We start from the raw sequence: 19451 nt of genomic DNA, 5'->3' as shown, positions 1-19451 counted from the left end.
CTTCTGATCATGACTTAACACAAGCATTTTGCCAAATCTCTGGCTAGGACCAGTGGTGGTGTTCCACTGTCTTTGGTGCTGATCTCCACTAACCATCAATACGGGGCAATGTGTTTATGTAGCTGTCTGTATCCTATGTGAGCAGCTGCCCTAGATTTGAGCAAAGCTTTCAAGGTAAGCATACACAGAAAGTTCACGTACAATTTATGGTTATCACGAGGGTAAAGGGAATCGATGTTCCCTTCTGCTACTGCTCTTTGCTATGCAGATGTGGTGAAGATGAGCCCGGGCACGTCAAGTCTGAGCTGAGAAACGGACAGCCCAGAAGAATCACCTCCCACCTTCTGGCCATAAGGCTCAGCTCACAGGAGCAACAATTCTTCACAGAGGTTCCCTGAGCTGACTCCAAATGAGCTGGGACATCCCACCAGCGTGACAGAGGCCTGTGTGGAAAGCTGCATTATTCTGAAGAGCAAGGAGAGCCACATCAGCCTCCTGAGCTGCTTGGCTCAGCTGCAGCATCACACTGACACAACTACATCCCTCCAAGCACTGGAGCCACCTCGGGCATCTCCGCAGGGCGCTGCATCCCACAGGGTAGGGGCGCGCAGAGGAATCGCAGCCTAACACCGAGCCGAGGACAGGAAAGGGAAGAGACAGAGTCACTTGCCTGAGGTTACGCAGCTGGTCAGCCGCAGAGCCGGGTACTGCACCCAACTTGAACCTGCTGTCCACTTGACCACGCCGTCAGTCCGCCAGCAGAGCGCTCAATACACGGTTTAAGCCGCTTGCACACATATGGTTGCTGGCACGTTGCTCAGGAGGAGGAAGACAATAACAGACCATCGAAGGATAACATAATACTGTATATCAGATAATGCCAAGATGGGCCCAAGCCAAGTATGCTTTTTTTTTCCTCCCCCTTCAACGGAATTTTCTTGTGTATGCATGTTTCATTCTCAAGAAGACATTAGGAAAAGAGATTATTCTGAAAACTATTTTCTTTAAAGAAAAAAAAAACAACTTCCAGATCACTAGAAAATTTTACAATATTTTTTTTAGGAGACACCAAATGCAAGAAAGGCACACAGTGAGAATAAAGTGAAATAACAGAAATAATGGGAAGAAATTAATCTTTCAGGTTTGCAGATTAACCCTGCATTTTCTCAGCCACGCTCAATTCATGTGTATTTTAATAACCCCGTTCTCTTCTGCATCCAGGTCCGCTTGGCCTTGCCATGGAAGTTCCTTTCATACTTCCCCACTGACAAGGTGAAACGTGAACAGAAACACAGATAAGTCTCACCAATAAAGTAAATAGTAAGAAACATGGAAAAGCCTCACCTATAAGATAAACAGCCCCGAGCAGTTTTCATGGGTTTTATGTTTCCAGCCAAGATCATACCTTCTACTCTTTCATCTCCACCGCCTGTCCCTTTAGTCAAACCACAGACTCACCAGGGAGAGACATGTTTGTGGAAAAAATTAAAGGACCTTCTCTTTTCTGTATGTACAAACAGCCACGCCACGTCATTTTACCAGGGTCATTCGGGCCACCGTGCTCACAGTTTCCCAGCCTGAAGAGTCCTACTATACGTTGCAGCCCTTTTTGACTGCTGAAGCTTCTTCCAGTAGACAGACCTTCTGTACAGTAAATGGAAATTTGCAGACAATACCTTCACTTGACAGCCTTCCACCCCTAGACTGCAGGATTTTCAGGCATAGGTCAAAACCCATTTATCTAGTTCCTCTCCCTCACGCCCTTCCAAGCTCATGCCATTTAATCCTATCCACCATGCTTGTCAACTATCTTTGGAACCTTGTATAACTTTGCAATTAACTGCTATGCTCAGTCTCATCACATTCTCCCCCTACACCTCAGAAGTTGGTACACCTTAGAATCAGAGACCATTTCAGGACCTCTGGCAATCACCCAGTCCCACCTCCTGCTCAAAGCAGGGCCAACTCAGAACAAGTTGCTCTGAACCTTGTCCATTCAGGTTCTGAATATCCCCAAGGATATCGATCCCACAACACCTGCGGGCCCTTATTCATCTGTCCCACAATCCTCAAAGTGATGGGTTTGGGTTTATCTTTCTAATTGCCCTTTCTGGAGCTTGCGTCCATTGCAAACCCTATCACTGCCCACCTCTGAACCAAACAGCCTGGTTCTCCGGGCTCCTGTTGGGTACTTCTAACGAGTATAACTGCTCAATCTGAACTGAAGACAGAAATTGGTCTTTGTCTAGGAAATGACAGCAGTTCCTTCCACATCGGTGTGTTTCATTACTTCCAGCAGACGAAAGCTGAACGCTAGAAGGACAATGCAGAAGAATTTCTAACCAAAAGTTTGTGAAGTAACTGGGACTCTTCCCATCACGGTCAATAAACTTTGAATTAAATCCAGGAAGCAGACAGGTACCACAGTGAGAGGAGGTTTAGAGATGCATTTTCTTAATGGCTTAAGGCAAACTGTTTGTAAAATTTATCCCTGCATACACGGATTGCATAGTAGATCCTTTTAATTACTACTTGCAAAAGCAGTAACATAAAATACCTCAAAGAAATATCATTTGGTACTCAAAGAATGCTTGGCGTAAGTTGGGGAGGATATGGTATAATTTTTCAAGAGCAATAAATGTTTAAGTCATGCTTGAAGTGCAAAATTCAATTCAACTTTAATTAGAGAGGCGTCACTAAAGCTCTTATTATGATTTTATGGGCCACAGAGGAGATCAGATCAAATTCTCAAGTTCTGCTGAACAGGGCAGAAAAGGCGGAGAACGGATCACATGCAGGACGATTCCGTTCATCAACACCCTGCGAACTGCGTGTTCCCACTCTAACCTACCTGATCCAGAGATGACTGCTCGTCACGGATCCCTGGCACAGCTGCAACGCTACTGCCCAGGAGGGTTTCAAAAGCCCTGTTGCCTGGCCTGAGCTATGCCACGGCGCAAATCTCCAGGAGCAGCCGAGGCACGCTGAGTGAACCCTGCTAGGCAATTAGACCAAGTATGATCAGATACCTTCCAGCTGCAGCAGCTTTACCAGCAGCCTCAGACTATCACACACAGGCTTCCCCCACTCCCCCAAAATAGAAAAAGACACGCTTGCGTTAGCATCAGTGCACAAATATGCATACATCATCTTCCACAGGCATCATGACAAGACCGCGCTCAGCAATGATGCCGTGGATCAGCTGGCAGAGCACAACTGAGCAAGTGTAAAACAATCGAGATGGTCCTTCGACGCGCAGAGCCAGAACCCCAGCAACTGCAGCCAAGGGAAAGATACCGTAATTACACCGCAATGCACTGTCTGGATTGTTTTACTGAGGTTAGGAAATGATATGGCTGCTTAAAAAGAAAGAGCTGGGACCACAGGGACCCAGCCGCAGGTATGACATCACTGGTGACCCCCAGAACACGTGCGTTAGAGGGAGACAAGACTTCCACCATTTTTCATTTCTTCTGCCACTTCAAGCAATAATTCATCTCTTAACTCTGGCAGAAGACAGGCGATTTTATGGGAACCACAAATCAAGGCACTGTGTGTTTTAACGGCTGACAGGATTAGGGTTTTATTAATAAGATTTCTTCTTTGATTAAATAGTTTTATTTTGAAAAGGCAAGTGAAGAGAGCGATCATATTTGCAGTGAAATAGATAGGTAGTCACAGTGAGTCCTACAATAATATTTGACAGTTGAGCACTTTTTTGCATGTGTTGCAAGAATAGCTGGCGTACAGGAAAAAAAGAAAGCAGAGAAATGTACAGTAAGCCATAGAAAACAGGAGAAAAATTATGTTACAGAAAATACAAGTCAGAGGAAATATCTGGACTGCCAGAGAACTGTCATCATGCAGTAATGGCATCAGTCTACAAGCGTCTGCAGCACTGTTATACCAGTAGGTGTAACAGTGACCCAGTTAGACCAGATGACGATAGGAAACCATACCTTGGAAAGGCCCCTTTAAAAATAGAGAGGTTTGTGTTGCACAGGCCTATTCTGGAGTTCTTGGGATGTCAAGCAGCAAAGCAGGCTCTCCCTGGCTCCTGGGCTCCAACAACATGCCATAGGGTGGCTGAAGCAAAATTAAGGTATACAGAAGGGAAGATTGGAGCAAATAATAATAATAATTTTTTTTAAAAAAAAGACTTCTGGAAAAACAGAGGTTTATACATGGCCTTCCTGAGGATCTGCCCATTAGTGCAAATCAAGAAGAAGTCGGGGCTTTAAACCACACAGCTTGCAATAGCGAGGCTTAAGCCTCTGAGAACAGTCTGGACTATGGCTGGCACCCAGAGCAGTCAGGGGAAAGCACCCTGGAAAAGCAGTTAGCTGTCAGCCAGCCCAGCACAAACTGCGAGGCACACAGACACTGTCGAGATGATAGAAAATCCAAAATACACCATAGAGAAAGGCAGAGGGGATGCTGAGCCAGAGGGCCACCAAAAGAACTACTGGAGCAGGCAGGAGGTGGGAAAGATCAGACATCTGCAGAATAGCACATGGCTTTGGAAAGTGCCTGCACACAGAGTCTGGACAAGGAGGACAACAGGGCCACCAAAAGGTGAGCTGCAGCAGGAGTAGAATGCCTGCCAGCCTGAAACACAAGAGAGGCTATCAACCCCTTTTCTCTGTTGTTGCCCTGCAAAGATACCCAAGGCAAGGAGGTACCGAGACCCGTCAGATACAGCAGCCAACAGGCAAAAGGAGGAGATGAAAAGCTCTGATGAAGCTCACCAAAGACAGACATGAACTATATTGGGAAAAGGGCAACCCTGAGTGGGTTGGAAAGAAGTTCTTTGCTATTAACACCTCAAAAGACACTACATTAAGAGGTGGAATTGTCCACAGGTAAAAACCAGGGAATTGCAGATTAAAATCCTTCCTTTCCTGGTACGTAGGGGCAGACTCCTGGTAGCAGCAGTAGTACGAGCCTACGGGTATCTGTAACATATAGTCTAGACAGAAAGGTATGGGAGGGAATACAAGTGATTTACTTTGCCTATAGGTCCAACCTATCGAATTATGTCCACTACCTTTGCTTTGAAGAAGCCCTCTACAAAGAGAAGACACTGCAGAGCTTTACCATAGGAGGAAGGACACAAGCCACTGGATGTTTTCTTTTTGTTATTCCTCCCTTCTCATCACGTGCCTTTGCGGTTACCGTTTGCTCAGTGGCAGTATTCCTAGCGAGCACTGGCAGCGGCGTAGATCGGGAGGGTTATTCCCACAAAGATTTATTCTGAAAGAAGCTATCCCCCACGCTGGAGTTGTCTTGTCCCATTCCACACACACAAGTTATGCATGTTCAGCATACTTCCTCAGCAAACTAAAGTCTGCAAATTTTTCCACCAAAACAGGTACTAAGGCACCAGATGTTATCATGCAGCAGGGTCAGGAGAACTCGGTGCTTTGATCCATCTCGCCAATCTAGATCCCACTGCAACGCGCCATGCTTCATAACGCCTTCCTCCCCACACCTCACATCCCATTTTCTGCTTGGTCACACACCATGCTCCTGCATCCCCTCTCCGCTTGCTTAGTTGGGGACCCAATTATCAATGCATGAAATGGTTAGGCGACTTGTCAACCTAACCCAAGGGACCCAACTAGTAAAAGAGAACTAACCAAAAGCTTTGAAGAGAGACAGGCGTGTAAGAGAGATCACAGCGTTGCTTACCCAACCTTTCTCCTGGGATCAGAGAGTACAGTTGTGAAACATATCAGAATTCTGTTTTCTTCTTTCCTTCCCTAAGTTTGTGTCTGAGGGCTTAATTTTTATTGGGATGGTGTTGCAAACAAGCCAGCCAGGGGCTTCAGGAAATGTCTCTGTCCCTGATCCTTCACAAGTGAGTCCAAACATTCTCCAGTTGGTCTTTGGAAATTATCTGAAGTAAGCGGGCTCTAACTCTGATGTGGACATGGTTAAAAGCTGCAAGAAGCTCCGTAGGCTGGAATGGCACTTACAGGCTTAACGTATTTACATTAATCAAGATTCAATCAAAGGCTTATTGGCACTCTCAGTCTGTGTGCCTGCATTACAAATAGCAATAGAGATTTCTGGGAAGGTTTAGTCAAGGCCATAGCATAACTTGCAGCTACAGTACAAAAATACATAAACCATATAAGGTTACATACTTCATTAAATGTTAGCAATATGCTTAAAACTAAAACTATGGCATGTACTTTATATACAATTTTGATTGTCTATAATCCGTGTCAACACAGCTGTGCTACAGACCTCCTAAGTCACTGTTAGCAAGTCCATCTGCTTCACTGAACTGCGTCTAGTTTTCAAATAATGGCAATTTCTTTAACATTTTATGATTCCTGACTGTGAAAACTGCCTCTTGCGTGAGCCAGTGTCAAAATCTGACTAATGTTGCAAACTGTGTGGTGCAATGTGATTTTGTTGGCAGCTGGAGAAACATAAAAATGTTAAGACACTTCGCAAAAGTTTCAAAAAGGAGTCACTGAATAAATCTTTTAATCTCAAGTAGCACGTACTTCATTACATCAGCATTTTTCAAGGAATGTTCCTATTGTCAATGAAAATTAGCTCCAAGAATCTGAAAGCATGAGGACTTAACAAGGGAACCAAAATCCCAGAATTATGGCTTTAGTGTCAAGCATTCTGTAAAAAACCAGACGTCTGAAAAGCTGGTTCTTCCGCCTTACAAACACCAGCCTTTACCACCCCAACAAGACCACTGCAGATAATCTTTACAGGAAGATTTCTGATAGTTCTCAGTTAGGGAAATATCATCACACCCGTCTGTTTTCCTATGTACTATATCCACAGAAACGACAGGACTAGGTTTGCGATTTTAGCTTCCAGGCTAGACTCCCTACACGCTCTACAACAAGTGTTTATAATGATGCTCAGGTCTTTTGTGTTTTCCTCAACAATAGCCACTATCCAAGCTATTAAGGAGATGTGACTATATGAAAACTCGGAAGAGCTAGTGATGAGTTGTTTCAGAGCAGAAGGAACACAAATACCAAATTCTTAAACCAAAATAATTTTTCATAACTTAATGACCAACAAGCACACTGGCCGATTTCATCCCCCCTCCCTGACTTCATTCAAACATTACCATTTGCTTTCAGAACAGTCTAGCAAATCTCCAATCAAACCCAGTTTTCCCAAGGATAGAGAAAAGCCGTAGCGGAACATTGCATAGAAGCAGGTTGCAACTTGCCTTATAGAAAAGTCAGCATTTCTCCATACCAACAAGATCTTTAAATAACTAGGTCGCATACGACAAGAGGCCACGTAGCTGCCACCTCTTAGAAGTACCTTTTGTATTACAAACTAAACAAGGAATCCAACGCGTTTGCGGACTCAGCAATGGCCAGGGACGTTTGTCCTGCGTGACAGACAGGCACCAGCCAGCGGTGCTCTCAGAGATGGTCTGTTGCACGAGTTACCATGCGCTTTTTGGATTTCACTCTGTTCCTTACAGGAAGCCTAGGCAATTCTACCTTCAGTGGACATCTCAGTTATTATTTCAAGTAAAATTAATAATATCTGGACAGCGCGCTGCTCAAGCGAGAGAACCAAGAAAAGCGATGCAAATGAGTCAGCAGCTAGGGCTAGCTCATAAGGGGATGTTACAGTTTACATCTGAGACCAGCGTCATGCACGCATGGAGGTCTGTCGTCCTGTGCCACATGCACAGTGGGCTGATCGTTACTAAAAAGCCCTTTCTCCTTGCCAAGGACTAACCTTCAGGGTGACGTAAGTTCTCCTTTTGGTGTGAAGGCCAAGACAATGCTACAAGATCTTCACAGCTTGGGAGGAGGCACCATCACCCACAGAGCATCTCTGGGGAAAGGGTGCTTCGGTCACCTCTCCACTCTCCCTATTTCCTTGTCCTAAGGAGAAAGACTTCATTACTTCATCTCTTCATGCAAAACAACACCCCCCACCCACAGCCCTTCACTCTTCTCCTTGGGAAAAGAGGGGGCAGAGCAGCAGCCCTCTTCTCTCCTCCACCCACCTGACTCATCGCAGGGAGACATCCCAGCTTGCAAGCTGTGCTGCGACCAGCCTTGTGCTCAGAGCAGGAGAGCAGAGGTAGCTACTCGTGCTTGCTTCCCAGCACAGCTGTCAGGTGTGCCGACACAGCCCTTCACTGCATCTGCTCCGTCACACCCTAACTGCTTCCCTGAACGGACACAGAGACAAGCCAGAACATTAAAAAGAGATCATTCAGGGGATTTAAATGTCCTCTTCTGCTCTTCCCCTTTCTCCACCCTCCTCCCATGGGAATAAATCCATCTATAATTTCCCCCACGCTGATGCTTTGGATACCCAAGGCAAACATCTCCTCGTCAGTTGGGGAGATCCCTGCGTGGCTGCTACCACGTGCGGGGAAAACATCAAGCATCCAAATCCATTGCAGACCGTAAAGCCACCTCACCAACAGGCTTTCACAGTTCTCAGAAAGGCAATGTACTTGGAGTAACTGGAAAGACCTTGACCTGGATGCAACGGCCTAGTGGTACTGCTCAGGCTGGGATCAGAGAGAGGCAGAGGCAGCGCTCCAAGAGGACTGTGCTGCAAGCCAAGATACACACTGAGACTTGGGACCTGTTTTAATTATTGTTTCATTTCTTTCACTGCTCAGGAACATGTAACAAGCTGAAATGTGCGTTATGCCTGTAAACATTTACTTTCTTTTGGTCTTGTGCAATGCTATGTCTCATTCTCTTGGATGGTGCCTGGAATGCAGGAATAGCCATAACACACCAGCCAAGTGACTGTCGACTCAACCGTCCGTCTCCGACAGTGACCAGCACAAGCTGCTTCGAAGGAAGTTGCTAGAAACCCCACATCAGGCAATTGTGAATTAGGTTGCCTCTGAGGGAAGTTTCTCCTTTCTGCAATTTACGTTTGACTCACACCCTAAAAATCAAGAAAGCCTGCCTGGCCATCCAGTAATTGTACTTTTCCCATGCCAATTCACACACTTGGGGCGCTTCCACTCACGCATCTGCCAGCTTCTTTCAGTGGTGCACTACACAGGGCTGCACAGGTTAATAGCGTGCGGAGGACCAGGACCTTGCACAGTCAGACACGTGGGGCTGCGCCTGCCGCAAGCCCGATGGCACACGCAGACACGGAGATCCGAGTCAGTCTCAGCGCACTCTGCAGACCACAGATGCGCCCTGGCCCTGGGTACCCGCAGCCTGCACACACCAGGCGTTTGGGGAGCCTGCCCCTCTCGCTTGCAAGAACGGTTGTTTTTGAACAGCGCGAGAGAAGGGGCATGCACACCATCAATAACTTGTGATCTTCTCCAGGCCTTCGGCAGAGAAATTATCTCGCAATTTGGCAAACCTCACCAGATGCACAAGAGGCCAGCTGGGGCCACAGTGAAGAGTCGGCTAGTCCGGGCGCACGCTGGCCTCCCCCAGCCCTCCGGCAAGGCTGGCTGCCTCGTGCTGAAAAGGAAGGGAACCTTTGCCCCTTCTTCTCGGTCCGAAGGAGCATCTGCAGGACTGAAACCAATCAAAGCCAGCTGTGAAAAATGAAGGGGGGAAGGCAGGGAAACACTGATTATTATGACTAGGAAAAACGCTATTAAAAAAAATAAAGAAAAGGAAAAAACTGATCCCATATGGGAGGCAAATGAAATACAAATTCAAAACAGGCCATTACGCAGTGTCTGTTGTAAGGCTCCCGCGCTGGGGGCTGCATTCACGTGTCAAGAGGCAGTGCCCCTGGGAGCTCTGGAGACACCCCTCTGCTCTGCGGTGGGGTTAGTGTTATCTTGGAGCATCCTGGGCTGCGACCGGCACTGGGGCCGTTGATTAGACAGCCTCTGCAGACTGACCAAGAAGTCATTCAACTCCCCCGCAGATGCACACACAGAATAACCTCAAGTCTGCCAGACCTAATCATTCCATCAGCCTTTTTCTGCCTCAGCCGCTAACTCCAGACAATTTCGCTGCTGGCCCCTCGCTCCTTCTGAGACAAGTTACTGCCCTCCTCCACCCCCACAGGGTCACCCACACGGCTGCCCTTTCATCATTCTCCTTCTCACTGCACGCTTCCCCTTCTTCAACAGATCATCTCCATCACCTGCTCCATCTGCCTACCCAACATGTGCCCTTCAAGCTGTTCCTGAGCTACAGCCAAGCCCCTACAGCCAGGCTCTCTGGGGCAAAACGCCTTCAGCAATGAGGAGGCTCTTGAGGTGCAGGTAGTAAGCGCAGTCCAAACGCAGCCCACCCAGTAGCAGCAACACTGTGAGGCTCACTCACCATATTACTCGACCAACAGGATGGACAGACTGCTCTCTTTTCCTTCACAGGTGTTTCTTCCACTGCTGTTGAAGCACAAGGAGAGTCAGTGCAATGGGGGCTCGTTTCTTTGGTGATGGTGGTGGTGGTGATCATTCATCCACAGAAGGAAAATCTGGCAGACAGCAGCATGACTTCCCATGTCTGTGGGCTGTGCTCCCCAGAGATAAAAGACTCTCCGGATCTCAAGGGACAGATGGTTTAAGGGTGGATGGCTCAGTCCGCCCTGCTCCTGTAATTCTGTCAAAGACTCACAATATTTGTTTTGTTGTTGGGGTTGTTGGGTTTTTTTTTCAGGAGCCCCCTGCCCATATGCAAGTCTCGGTGTCTATTTAAAAGACAAAGAAAGTAATTTCTTGCATACTGTAATGGAGAGAAAATGTACAAAAATCTGAACTTTAGAGTTCAAATCACAGAAAGATAAAAGAATGCCTTTAAGAAAATCCACAGGACACCCTCCCATTATAAGCCAATCTCACATTTCTGGAGTCCAGCTCAGCTGTAGTAAAATCTCTGTATGTGCTAACGCGAGGGCAGGAGGCACGTCAGCCATTCAGAGGAACAGCTCTACAGCCATCCCCAAGCCTGGCTTCTTCATCTACCCTGTGCCAGGGCCTGGGCAACTTGGACCTCCTTTTTGAGAGCCACCTCTCCAGTGTCTGGATATAGGGGAGCAGCAGGAAGAGAGGGGTCCCTGAAGACACTCCACTTCTCAGTACTAGAGTGTTCCACAACACAGCCAGGGCCACAGCCAAATGCATTAGACCGCAGCACTCCCAGATCCTACCCAAGAGTCTTCATAATTCCTCTTCTCAAGCCAAGAAAAACAAGAGCAAGCAGAAAACAAATATAGTGGGTAAGCAGGAGTATTTGTCCCTTACTACAATGGCCTTAAGGAATCGGAGAGGTAGGGCTGATGAACCTTTAATTACTTGTGCAATAACGACCTCTGTTTCCAGCATTCCTTGGCAGGCAGGAAGTGGCTGGAGCAGTCAGGGACCTGTTGTGCTCTCCTCTCCACAGGCTGGAAATTGATATGAAGGCCCCTCACCCAGCTGGTCAAAGTTTCAAGACACGCTCCACACAGAGGTTGTTTACAACTATTAAAAGCAGTGAAAAGAAAATACAATAAAAATAAACAGCTCTCTTACTGAGGAGTTGTTACTGAACAGCATGGCTCTACAGCCAAGATGTCCAAAGCTCCCTACTACTTTTTCCAGATAGTTAACAGGGTGGTTAAAAAATAGCAAATTACGAAACCAGCCTTCAACCTCAGTATATCAATATTCTGTACAGTGCGTCACACTCAACCATAAAGGGAATGGAGGGGGCACAGAATTCTCCCTAAGGACCCCTAGACGTTAGCCAGGAAGACAACTTGGGGCAGAGGAGAGTGATCATCCCCGCATAATGCCTATGACACAAAACAAAGGCAGAAAGAGAGGTTAAGGAATTGACCCATGCTCAGCTGAGTCCAGTTAGGAAGTTCAGTTCACATTCCTCATTCCGAGGCGACAGGAATGACTTTTTTTTTTTTTTTTTTTTTGCTGGGGGGGAGACAGGGGGGCAGGAAATCAAGATGTTCTCAGCTGACAGCTGGAGAATGCAGAAGGTGCTCTACCTTCCCACTGAGTCTAACACACAACTAGACCTACTGTAGCTGAGACAGCTGCCAGCCTTGCCATCCTTCCCAAGCTCCAGCTTGGCTGGGACTATCCAGCATGACACAGGCTGATCCAGAGGTCAGAAAAAGAAACCCTGCAAAAGACAGCTCGCAGGCTATTTCGCTTCCTAAGGAAATAAGTCTCTTCCTATCCCCACCTCCATCTGCTGCAGTCAGCTTGTGCCTTGACGCATGTGGCACTGACAACTTCCCAAAAACTCTTGTTCTTTTAATATTACGATTAGCTCTTTGATATCTTGGTTATCCACAGAAACAGCCAGTGTGTGTCTGCATCCAGCAAAGTTCTTGGCCCTGATATTTTGTGGCAAAGAATTGCACAACACTAATCTAACCCAACACTGAGTGAAAATATTTCTGTGTCAGTTTCTATCTTGCTCTCCTTTTTTGTTTCACTGACAGCCCGCACCCACGTATATCATAAAGGGAGGTACTTCTGCAGAGGCCATCTCTAATCATGTTGCCTCTCACTCCTCACTCATCTACAATTAATATTTACAGGCTTTTCAATCTCTTTTCGCAAGAGGTCTTTTGTAGTATCCTTAACTACAATCACAGCTGGCTCCTGAACTCCCTCTCCTCTTGGAGGCCAAGCGGCCAAAACAGTATGGTGTGCCCCAGTATTTAAGGGATCCTTTACAACACAGAAAGATGTCCCAGGATTGCTGAGCAGCTTCCCTGTCAGTTAAAACAGGAAACATGGAGATAAAAGGAGTCAACTCCCGCTGCCAATTGAAATGTCTCTGTTCTGCTGTGCATTAGGGCAGGACAGAAGAACCGACTTGGGCTGGAAAACGGCCGCTTCAAACACAAGACTGAGGCTATAGGGAGACCCATCAGTCCTGTCCTTTCTCACCAAAAGGGGTAGGAGAACTCCAAATGGCAGGACACCACATAGCTCTAAAGGCTGCTCCAGCTGAACTACCCACTGCCTTCTTCAGCCCCTCCCTCGACCTCCCTCACACCACAGCCTGCTCACTGCTCTTGCTGCCCAGAACCTAGAAGAATGCATGTGAAAGTATCCCCAGCGACGTGCCCATCTGTTAATCTAAAGACATTCACCCTCCTTGCGCAGCACCCTTAGTTTTCTCCCCGCTGTTCTTTTCTAGTTGTCTCAGCATCATAAGACACAAGGAAGTTCCAGCTGGACAAAGCTGCCTCATCCACTGAGACACCAGCAAGCGGGTCTCCACCTTCCCTCCTCCAGCTGGACCTCTGGTCAGGTTGCAACCACTAGTAAGCCCAGCTGGGGAAAACTGAAGCATTCAGAAGTTGTTTAGGTCATCTAAAGCAACAAAGATCAGCAGCAGTAGGCTGCCACACAACTCCGGAAAAGCCCCCTTTAAAAACACTAAATCCCTGGAACAAAGGGCTGCAGTGGCTCACCCATGAGAGTACCTTAATGGCACAGACAAACCCAGCTCAAGCTTCCGGGCCAGTTCAGCCAGAAGGGTTAACAGGGAGGTGGTGGTCGAGAGCAGCACCACCCCAGCACTGACCAGGAGAGGTCCTAGGACAGAGCGGTGGGCACTGCAGTGTTAAGACAGCTACTCAGAGCTTCAACATCAACTCTTAGGGCTCCTCAGGCCTCCTCACACTCACCCTGTAGAGGATGTGCCTGATCAGCCCTTAACAGCAGGACCCATCTTTGAAGTCCATGGCCCAGCTACGTGTGCATAAGCAGTAGCAACATCAGGCCCAACATGCATTGGGCAAAAAAACAAAAGAAACAGCCCACAAACTCTTCCAGCTCTGTTTCAAAAGGCTTGGAAGTTCCTCCCCTAGCCCCTTCCATAAAAGCTTCGCATGCAGAGCAGCGCCTCTTGGGTCCCTCATTCTCTTGAGCAAAGTAAACAGACCTCCCGTGCAGCAACAAATGAACAACAAACAGAGGGGGAAGAAAAAAAAAAATCTTGCTGCCAACTTGGAGATTTTTTTTTCGGCATGTTTAATTTAAAAAAAAAAAAAAAATTGTGCAAACTATGCCCCAAGGGTGACCCTGCACAAAGCTTTCTGGCAGCTCCAGTGTCCTCCATTCCCCCCTCACACCACCACAGACACCCCATCTTTCCCCATGCTCTTCCCCTGATACACGCGCACACATACGGAGCCCTAAGAATCCTGGCACCCAGACAGCTTTTTCTTTTTCAAGCATGCCAAAACAAGCTAAGCTCCTAAATCCCTTTTAGAATCTGGCCTTGTGTGGAAATGTGTTTGCCTCCATCCTAAGTTTATTTTCTTTTGTTTTCAGGTTTGTTAGCCCAAGGGTAAATGTTGTTGCTAGCGCCAGTTTTGGGGTTGTTTTTTTTTTTGTTGGTTGGGTTTTTTGTTTTTTGTTTGGGGTTTTTTTTGTATTTATCTTTCAATCAAGTGTTCCTCCTTGCAAGGATAAACAGGATGTTTAGAGACTCTGGGTATGACGACCAGTCTTTGACAGCTGTTGTGACACACCACACACTAGGTTTGCCATGTGTGCAAGCACTGGCAGAGCTCGATCTGCAGCAGGCTCTCTTCGTTTGAGGAGATGGACTACATGACCTAAGAGGCCTTCACCAGCTCTATGTTTCCAGCACAGGCTTACGGGAAATGCACCACACAATCCAGAACAGCTCCCTGGCCTTTCCCTCCACTTTATCACCTGCCCACCCCAAAGCCAGTTTTCTTTCTAGTCGGCTCATTTCTCTTGCTTAGCTACACTAAGCTATGCTTTGTCTCTGAGAAATTTTTATTTTCCAGGTACATACAGACAGACAATGGTCAAAATACTTCTAAACCACACTGATTCAACAGAGGGAGTTTCCCAAGCCTTTTTTTAGGAAAGGAAGTTTTCCAAGCCTTGAATCACTGACATTGGTCTGATTCCTAAACCAAAAACTTTGGAAAATGAAACGTTGATAGCACTAAAAGACAGATCCCAAGCAAAATCTACCCAACTAGAATATCATGTGTGGCCTCAAGATGCTCTCTGAAGTCCCAGTCACCACAGAAGAAAACACAGTGCCTAATTCTGCACTGCGCAAATTCTCCAAAATTTTAATCATTTTTCATTTGCAGCATTTACTAACCTTTACTGCCTTCAGCTGTTAAGAGACTGATAATTAGTCTTGGTCTGTAACTAAAACAAATTAGTTTTGCACCAGGCCCTAGTTACTGTGTTCTCAGGCCGCAGAGTGACACATCTGCACTCTGCAAGCTGGGTGTGCCCACAACAGCAGCCCACACTTTGATAAGCCGCACTATATACAAGAGCTAAATTCTGTCAAAACAGCCATAAATCACTGTAAAAGAAATGGCTTAGCCAGGATGTCATCCTAGCTAGTCTAAAACCTTTTGCATTTAAAGAAAATAATATTTATAAAAACTACCTCTCCTCTCTACAAACACAATTCCTAACCAGCAACGCTCAGTTTTCCCCATTACACCCACTTTAAGGAATTCACAGGACAGATGACGACGTGTTGCTGACTTTCCTGCTGTTTGGGCCCAGCTTATACAAGGCCCAAAGTACTTCGTCTTGCAATGCCTGTCAAGTTCAAGCCCTGAATTCCATTCCAGGTTAACATTCAACCACAAGCTTCTGGCCTACGCACAGAAACTACGGCATGAAATTTTATGGTCTGTGTTATTCAGGAGGTCAAAAGAGATTATCACAATGTTCCTTTTTAGCCATGGTACCTATGAGCCTTGGCATATAAGCCATCCTGGAAAGCCATTCTCAGACAACTGTTTTAAATTGGACTCCGAGCAGTCCTTGAACTCTACTTCAGAAGAAAGCAGCATTGTCAAGATAACGGTTTTACAGCTTTCAGTCCTCCTAGCAAAAATAGTGCTTGCTTTGTGTACCTTGCCCTGTTTCACACACTAAGCAGACGTCCTCTATCCACCCCCTTACTGCTCTCTGCAAGCCGCTCCACAAACACGCCAGAGCTGAAGAAGCATCAGTCTGTCCTACAAGCTGAAAATTCAAATAAGTAAAATAATTTTCCTGAAGTAAAAAAAAACACAAAACCAACAACAACAACTTTGATGTAATTGAGATAACCAGGATGGAGCAGGAATTTCCCCACCACAAAGACATTTTCCCCAGCAAGATGGCCTTGGGAAAAAAAAGCAAATTTTTCCTACAGTTCCATTCACTCAGAAGTGCTAATGGCAGTGGGTCAACGGTGGATCACATCGCTGAATACACCTTTCTGTCGCCAGATGCGTAATTTGGGGGTCCCAGTACAGGAGCAGGTATCAGAAACTCTGGATTACCCATTCTCAGGGATGTTCAGCCATGAAAGCGAGCCATCTACCCTCCCTGTGACTTGGCTTTCCTTTGCACGGAGCAGGAATATTCGCTTAATGGATTAGCATATACCTTTTCTGCAATCCACCTTAAGGTTGTACTTACTTCTTTCCTATGATTTATTTTATTTAGCCTTTTTCTCTTCTAACCACCAGTAACCTGACAAACAGGGAATTACGGCCAGGATTGTAAAACTGGCCACCGATGTGCAGGCCACGCTTAATCTTTGACATAGTGGGGCTAACACACCTAAGATGAAGCTACCAGAGCTTCGTGTCTAACCACTTATCAGCAGAGCGGCACCATGTGCCTTCCTACTTCAAGCAAACTGCAAAGACAAACATCTGCACTCTCCGAGGTCACCTAGCAAGGCTCAGGTGACAAGTGGTGACAAGACACAGTAATTTTGTCACCTGCAGACACCCACACATTCTTATGTCATTCGCTTCAACCAACAAGGATCCTGCCCCTAGCACCCAACCACGCATGACCGACTACACAAAACTCATTTCGAAGCTATAATGTTAGCAGAGCCACTTACAGAGTCACTTCGCTGCCTCGGCAGTTCATTCTGGTTTGTTTTAAAAAATAATAAATACAAGCAAACAAAAAAGCAATCGCATGTTCCCTCTGAAGTGTACTGGTATTGCTGGGACAATGCTCATCACAGCCGGCTGCCTTGCCCCACCAGAGCGGCCGACGCAGTCGATTGCGCATCCGCTGACTGTTCCAGCACATTACTCTCTTTGGGGGGTTGCACACATTCAGAGGGGAATGAAACTGTGTTCAACATCTCCTCTGCACGTCAGAAAAACCAGCAGCTGCAGAGCTGCGCACGCCAAGTGCAGGATGTGGCTTCTCCTGCACCACAGTGAACATCAGCCTCTTCAACCAAGTCATTACTTTGGTCCTTGGAGAAGTTATTCACACGTATATCCAGATCCCTGGCCCACAGGTATGGCTGCTGACCTAGCCAAGGACAGCTCGACACCTCTGATCGCAGGGCTAGATGGGACCTCTTAGATGTGACCTCATAGGATCTGCGGATCCCTTCCATCATCCAAAAAAAAACATCAGGATGTGCTGGAAGGAGCACAATTTATTGAATAAAACTACAGAATTCTAAGTCCTTGTCCTAGTTTCACCACTCATTTGCTATACTTCTCTCTGGTACATGATACAATCTCTGCCTTCATATTCAAGGATCATCTTCCTCTCTTACCTTCTAGCCTACATGTACAGTTTGGGGGATGGGATTTGTGAAGCACGAGATTATATTAAACACTGGCACTTCCTCAGAAACACTGACCAACAAGAGACTGAAGAAGACTCAAGATCTTTTTAATCCCACTTCCAGGGCAATCAGGAGCATTAAAACAAAGTAACGGTGGGTCAGGGGCTTTTTTTTTTTTCATCTTACCTTAATTTTACAGGAATACTATTTTAGAGGTAGCTGGTAACATTGCTCTCATTAGCAACTTGGGTATCTGCCAGAATGTGGTTGCAGCAATTTCATATAGATACAGGTATAGTCATCTATTTCTTCCCTTTTGTGCCACTCCAGACAGAAACCTGTTTTGAACATAAGCTATAAATTAATCACCCATGGAGAAATGACAGAGTACCAAAGCATGGCAGACCTAGCCAGGGGCTTTTGCTACTCATTTAGCCTAGAGCTTATTTGGGACTGCAAATGAACTCCTCCTTGGGTTCTCAATGCCAGTACAGAAGCTGGTGACTCTTAACCTCTCCTGTTACCACTCTGCAACAGGGAAGGCAGAGAGGCTGACGGTTAATCTCTCTCTCACTCTTACGCATAACACATGGAATACAGCCTCATTTATCCAGAACTATCACATACCTGACTGTTTGCTTACTCAAGGCTGACCAACCAGTTAGGAAGATGTACGGCAGCACTAGATGAATTCTTTTCATTTTACCTTCACCACGGTGAAGAAGATGGAGTTACCTATATTGGAGGTGACCACAAAGGAAAGTGAAGAAAAAGTAGCAAACTCTGTAATATTATAGTGTAGGTACAAAGCTCCGGCCCCAATACGGACCAGCTCCACAATGAGCCAAGTTTGAGAAACAGCCCCTTTAAAAAAATACATTTAAAAAAGGAGGGAGGGGGAGGCTGTGTACAGCAGAGGAGAGACCCCATGCCTAGATAAATTCAGTCATCCTGCTTTTAAACTGCAGGCCAGCTCCCGATTTAACCTGGAGTTTCGCATGTCACTACAAAACTCTGGAAGTGTTGGCTTCGCAGATATGCCAGACGTATGAACTGTTTTCAGTTAAGTCGGTATTTTTCCACATCTACTATTGTAACTCTTCTGGCAGGCTGGGAGTCGCAAATCCTCCCTTATCTCCCTCCTCTCTGAGAGCATCTCTCTGTTTAAGCACCAGCTAACTTAGATCACGCACGATCCCCCTTGGAAACTGGACAAAGAGGGGTGTGGGAGAGTCACTGGGGTTGTAAGCAATAAACCACAGAAGGAGATGGACTATCGTGCAGAAGGGAAGTAGCAGGGGGAAAGAGGTAACTAATGAACAGAAGGGGGTGCGTAAAATCCTACTTGGACTGCCTCTCTGGGGAACAGCTGTTTCCCTGTAAACATCTTGCTAGCTATCCAAACAAGAAGTTCAGACACAGAACAATAAAGGAGAGCACTCCGGTAGAAGTGTTTGAGGCATGGGCTCATTCACTACCCTGCCAGTTGCTCCAAGTGGCAACATTCAAAAGCTGGGGAAATACTAGCTGTACGTTAAACCCTGCATGTGCTGGTGTTGTAGCCAACAGCCTGAAGAAGCACATCCTTCTCTATCTGTGATGAAGCACTTCCTAGCCCTCCTTTTCTCCTGCCATTTCTGACACAACAGCAGAGCACACTACTTGACAAAGGAAAAGAGGAAATATCCTCATCAGAGCACAGAGAAACAGCCACAGAGCCAAGAAATGAAAAACCTGAACGTGGCAGCTCGGAAGGCCTAGAAAAGTTCTACCACTGCCCTGGCATCAGCAAGTTGGAAGCAGAGGGAGCTGCACCAGAAAAAGTAAAAAGACTCTTTTTATTAGTCCTGAGCACAAAACAGCCTACACTGGCAGAAGTGTTTCTACGCCAATACAACTGTGTCCACACAGAACTCTTGCCAG

General features: G+C 46.4%; 1 protein-coding gene across 1 annotated transcript in view; it reads right to left on the bottom strand.

Annotated features, from left to right (window-relative positions):
- Window positions 1-19451, bottom strand: part of MRPL23 (mitochondrial ribosomal protein L23) — a 142021-nt gene that overhangs the window by 110582 nt on the left and 11988 nt on the right. The window contains exon 6 of the transcript XR_013930648.1: window positions 17715-17866. The gene's annotated coding sequence lies outside the window, so the exon portion shown is untranslated. The remainder of the gene's footprint in view (window positions 1-17714; window positions 17867-19451) is intronic.

This window comes from Falco punctatus (genome assembly GCF_963210335.1).
Source record: "Falco punctatus genome assembly, chromosome: 10".
NCBI classification, from domain to species: Eukaryota; Metazoa; Chordata; class Aves; order Falconiformes; family Falconidae; genus Falco; species Falco punctatus.
Note: the sequence above shows the minus strand (reverse complement) of the source record. Positions and strands in the feature narration are given on the sequence as shown.